The following is a 6,083-nucleotide window of genomic DNA, read 5'->3' on the forward strand; positions in this document are numbered from 1 at the left end:
AAAATTATGCATATTGGAGCAAAAAATCTGAATTTCACATATACGCTCATGGGGTCTGAACTGGCGGTGACCGACCAGGAGAGAGACCTCGGGGTTGTGGTGGACAGCACGATGAAAATGTCGACCCAGTGTGCGGCAGCTGTGAAAAAGGCAAATTCCATGCTAGCAATAATTAGGAAAGGTATTGAAAATAAAACAGCCGATATCATAATGCCGTTGTATAAATCTATGGTGCGGCCGCATTTGGAATACAGTGTACAGTTCTGTTCGCCTCATCTCAAAAAGGATATGATAGAGTTGGAAAAGGTTCAGAAGAGGGCAACCAGAATGATCAAGGGGATGGAGCGACTCCCTTACGAGGAAAGGTTGCAGCATTTGGGGCTTTTTAGTTTAGAGAAAAGGCGGGTCAGAGGAGACATGATAGAAGTGTATAAAATTATGCATTGAGAAAGTGGATAGAGAAAAGTTCTTCTCCCTCTCTCATAATACTAGAACTCATAGACATTCAAAGAAGCTGAATGTTGGAAGATTCAGGACAGACAAAAGGAAGTACTTCTTTACTCAGCGCATAGTTAAACTATGGAATTTGCTCCCACAAGATGCAGTAATGGCCACCAGCTTGGATGGCTTTAAAAGAAGATTAGACAAATTCATGGAGGACAGGGCTATCAATGGCTACTAGCCATGATGGCTGTGCTCTGCCACCCTAGTCAGAGGCAGCATGCTTCTGAAAACCAGTTGCCGGAAGCCTCAGGAGGGGAGAGTGTTCTTGCACTCGGGTCCTGCTTGTGGGCTTCCCCCAGGCACCTGGTAGGCCACTGTGAGAACAGGATGCTGGACTAGATGGGCCACTGGCCTGATCCAGCAGGCTCTTCTTATGTTCTTATGTTCTTATGACAGATCACTGCTTGTTGAAGTTCAGACTTACAGCGGTTTGTCCCCTCTGCAAGGGTGGGGGACCTATTAAGTTTGTCCGCCCACAGAGACTAATGGATCCAGATGGTTTCCAAAGGGCTCTGGGGAGTTTTCCAGCTGATAGGGCTGGCACTCCTGTTGAAACCCTGTTTCAACTGTGGAGTACAGAAATGACCCGGGCGGTTGACATGATTACTCCTGAGCACCCTCTCCTGTGCAGAGCTCGTACAGCTCCATGGTATACCCTAGAGCTGAGATCGATGAAACAATATAGGAGACAGCTTGAGTGCAGATGGAGACAAACTCCTGGTGGATGCAATTACACACTGGTAAGTGCCTATGGTAAGCTGTATTTAAGGGCAGTGTGTGCAGAAAAAAATTTTTTGCTGCCACTTTAAAATCATCAATCTGCCACACAGTGCAGCTCTTCAGAATTGTCCAGGGGCTATTACACACTGGCCCCAAGGACATGGTAGAACCTTCTGCGGCCTGCTGTAATGAGTTTGCTGGGCACTTCCAGGATAAAATCTTTAGCATCCACCAGGACTTAGCCTCCAGTGTTCTAGCAGGTGAATCAAGTGGGATATCCAGAGCACAGCCTTGTCCTGATTTCTTCGATGAGTTTCAGTTGGTACAGCTTGAGGATGTTGACAAGGTGCTTGGACAGGTTTGTGCAACCACTTCTGTGCTGGATCCTTGCCCTTCTTGGCTAATAAAAGCTAGCAGGGATGGAACAGCTGGCTGGGCCAAGGAAGTGATTAATGCCTCTCTGCGAGAGGGGGTGGTCCCTGGCTGCCTGAAAGAGGCGGTAGTGAGACCACTCCTGAAGACACCCTCCCTGGACCCAGACAACCTTAATAACTATAGGCCAGTAGCAAATGTTCCATTCCTGGGCAATGTCCTTGAATGAGTGGTGGCAGGCCAGCTCCAGACACTCTTGGATGAGACCAATTATCTGGATCCATTTCAGTCGGGTTTCAGGCCTGGTTTTGGCATGGAAACAGCCTTGGTCACCCCATGTGATGACCTCTGTCAGGAGAGAGACAGGGGAGTGTGACCCTGTTGAGAAGGAAGGACGTGTTTGCTTCCACTCAGTCAGCCTTTTCCCGGTGGTATCCCTTAGTTAAAACATCTTTTGGGTTTGAACAATATTTCGTCTATCTGACCTCCACTGCTTTAAGAAAGGCCTTTATGGCCTTACGCTTTCAGACTATGCCCTCCGCTTTTTTGGAGGGGTGATACGCAAAATACCCTATTCATCAAAGACTCTGTATTTGTGAATTTCCTGAAGTGGAGGACATCGCACACTATTTACTACGATGTGTGCTGTATACCGAGCCTAGAAGAAAATTCCTTGCCGCCATTTTACACTCCTGGAGATACAGACCACCTTTGCAGCAAACGTGCTCTTCTTGCTCCCTCCGATCCATGGGTAACACTTCAAGTGGCAAACTTTGCCTTGGCGGCAGGGAAGTTGAGAGCTGGTCATTTAGCAACTGTGGGTATGCGTCCGGAGCCCGCCCCTGACTAGTCTATTTTAACTATAAGCCCCTTGGCTTGTTTTTCTTTTAATGCATTTTAGGCATTGTGTGTGATCTCTTGTAAGAGGAGTCTTTTATCGTTTATATGGTTTTATTTGCCTTTTCCTATTTGATTGGTTGCACTATATTGTGATGGCCACTGGCTACAAACAATAAAATTTACCTACCCTCCCATCTCTTAGACCAGGATGGGGAACCATCCATATGTTCAGACAGATTCACACCACGCATTTGAAACACATTCAGTGCACAATGAACACACATTGTTTATTGAATGTGTATCCCACCCTTCCTTTTGAAAGGAATGGAGGACAGCAAAGATAAACAAAACCATTTAACAAAAAGAACACCAAAAAAATGACTAAAAGAAACTATAACTGAATTAAACCACAACAGATAATTGTCATGCAGCTAGAGAACATTCTCTTTCTAGAAACGGTTGTGCCTCAATCCAGTTTTCAACAAAAAACCCTGAGGGTGACCTTGAAATTGAAAGCCTGAGTAAATAATTATAAACATTGATTTGGAATTTTAATCTGGAATGTTGAATGTAAGGGTCACATAAGAAGGAAGGAAGCATAAATGGATAATTCTTCCATCTGGGTCATCTGAAAATTGCATCTGCCTTGAGCACACATACCCCCGGCTAACGTGAGCTTCACCCTGATTACCCATAATGACTAAAAGAAACTATAACTGAATTAAACCACAACAGATAATTGTCATGCAGATAGAGAACATTTATTGTAGGGAGGAAAGGAATGCATGAAAGCATTTCTAAGGTGAGCAGCTTCAAAAAAGTCAACAAGCCATTTTGTGCAGGAGAGTGAAAGTCTGTTTTTATGATGCTTTAAAGTGTTTTTAGTGCTTTTGTTTGCCTCTTTGGGCTCCTGCTTGGAGGACAGGTGGGATATAAATCTAATAAAAAATAAACAAACAAATAAATAAATAAATTTTCAGGTATATTACCAGAGTGAATTAATGATGAGAAATTTCAACTAGGATCAAGGGTTTTCCTGGAAGGAATATTTATTCGTGTATTTATTTTTTTGAAAGAAGAAGTTTCTATCAATTCCTCCAGGAGTGGATGAAAAGTGCAGGCATGGCCATCCCTACTGACGTTGTGAAGTCTGCCAAATTTCAGAAATATTAGTGCTTTTCTCATAAGGATAGACTTAAATATTTGGAAAGGGAAACCAGAAGAAGAAATTACTTTTCCTCCCTTAGTTTGTGTCTGGGCAATCAGACTGAGAACTGGGGCCATGCGGGAGGTGCCCCAGGGTAAGAAATATATCAAAGTTCAGACAAATAGGTGCAGGGGTTAAGATGCGGTGCAATTTCACCTTTGTGATAAAGAAACTAGGAATGTCACAGATTGTTCTGTCACATGCTCTTTGCCAAAAGTATCCTCTTGGAAGTAAAATGAGATCACACTGTGAAATTTACTTGTATGCAATGAAAATCAATAATTGGGAAAGAGTTATGCCATCCCAGTAGGCTAATGCCCCCTCTTAAAACCGACTGTCATATCCAAAGCTAGGAAGCAAATGCCACCCCTGTCCCTTCAACCAGGGTGAATTTCCCTCCCATGATTAGAGGAGGAAGTCTGCAGAAGTTTCTTCCATCAGGAGGAGCCGGTGAGAACCTCTTTGGACCAGCAGGGAGAATCATACCTGGGCTATTGTTTGGGTTACTGTGCCACCCCACCCACTTCTCCTCTAAGAAGTTCAGAGTCCTGGCCACCCACCCTTGGGCAGCGAGGGTGTTGCAATTTTCTTTTTTAAAAGTAGGAATTGTTGGGGTTGTTCCCCTTGGCCATTGCTGCCTCTCTCTTTTTTTAGCCTTATGTGATTGTCTCACAGTGGCCAGACTTAGGAGGATAGAAACATGTTTTCTACTGGGCCAGACCCATTGGTGCATCCATACTGAGCACCATCAGCTCTCCAGGAATTCATGCAGGGGTCTGTCCCAGCTCAACCTGGAGATGCCAGGGGTTGAACGTGACACCTTCTGCATGCAGAACAGCTGAGCTACGGACCATTCCTCATATCTCTCTCCAGATCTCCTCATCGCTCCCAGCTTCATGTAGATGTGAGATAGCATCTGAGACAAGATAGTGCCCTGGGGCACCCCAGAAGCTTTTGGGGGGCAAGGGGACCAAGAAAAACTCAGCCAATACTACCTTCTGGGATGCTCATCTCTTGTGCATCAAGCCCAACCTAACTACATATGGGGGAAACAGTAAGAACATGTTTATTGGAAAGAGTTGTTTTTTTTTAAAAAAAATCCCAGCCACATAAGTTTGTGCATATACGTATGCAACAAAGACAACAACACTCCCAGACTCACCAAGGATAGGTCTTCTGACAGTCAAAAGGCAAGCGGAAAGGAGGGGAAGGAGAAGGGCTGTAGCAGCAGATGCACTGTAAGCTGTGCTCATGAGGAAGTCCCAGGTCAAATTCTAACAAACAGTCATCTCATCTTGCTCTTAAAGCCCATCCTCAACAAACTCCTATATGAGGGGAAAGGTCAGAATACCATTGTTCCCCCCACATTAATTAGGAATCATCATGAAAATAATACATTTAAGACGTTCAAACTGTTTACACAAAAAAGAAAGCAAACATTGTGCATTACACCTTGTTTATTGGATAGAGTTTTTTTTAAAAAAAATGGAACAGCTCTCTGTCACCACCATAGTATATATGCGTACATAACAAAAACAGCAAGATCCTCCGTGGCGCAGAGTAGTAAGCGGCGGTAATGCAGTCGAACCTCTGCTCATGGCCGGAGGTCGATTCCAACGGAAGGAGGAAGTCGAATCTCCAGTAAAAGGGGTCGAGGTCCACTCAGCCTTCCATCCATCATTGGTCAGTAAAATGAGTACCCGTCATATGCTGGGGGGTAAAGAAAGGCCGGGGATGGAACTGGCAATCCCACCACATGTATACAGTCTGCCTTGTAAATGTCGCAAGATGTCACCCTAAGAGTCGGAAATGACTCGCACTATAATTGTAGGGACACCTTGACCTTTAACAAAAACAGCAACACTCAAACAGAGTCACTGAACATGACAGATCTGACTTCCAGGTGGGAGGTGAGGAGGAAGGAGAGGGGCTGGAGCGAGAGGGGCATTGTGCCACCCCGGCTGGATGAAGGGTTTGTGTTGCCCTATATGAAACCTTCCTGTGGAGTCCATTTGCACATGAGTGCTGACCCTCAGCCATGCACATGTGAATGTGTATTCCGCCACACAGACACAACATTTCTACTTTCTGAAATTGACCCAAACAGCATTAGCTGAAGGAGTCCTGGAAGTTCAAACCTCTACATATTTGTCTTCTTTGGTGATTATCATCAAATATTTTGTGAGTTCCATGAATCTTATTTGAGGTGGCCTAGGAAACACATCTTTCTTTATACAAAGTTCTGGCTGCCATTGTGTGCAGAGACCTGGTTGTGGGGTTAAGGGGCTGGCCCTGGCAAGGAAGGGGAAGAATCCATGGCTGGTGGTGCCTTGACCTGCAGAAGTGCTGGTGCAGCACCTTCCCAGATCTCCTCCTTGGATCCCCTTCTTTGTGAAATTCACCCAATCCACCCACCCTTGGGGTCCAGCTCCTGCTGAGA

The sequence above is a fragment of the Rhineura floridana genome, chromosome 3, assembly GCF_030035675.1.
Source record: "Rhineura floridana isolate rRhiFlo1 chromosome 3, rRhiFlo1.hap2, whole genome shotgun sequence".
NCBI lineage: Eukaryota > Metazoa > Chordata > Lepidosauria > Squamata > Rhineuridae > Rhineura > Rhineura floridana.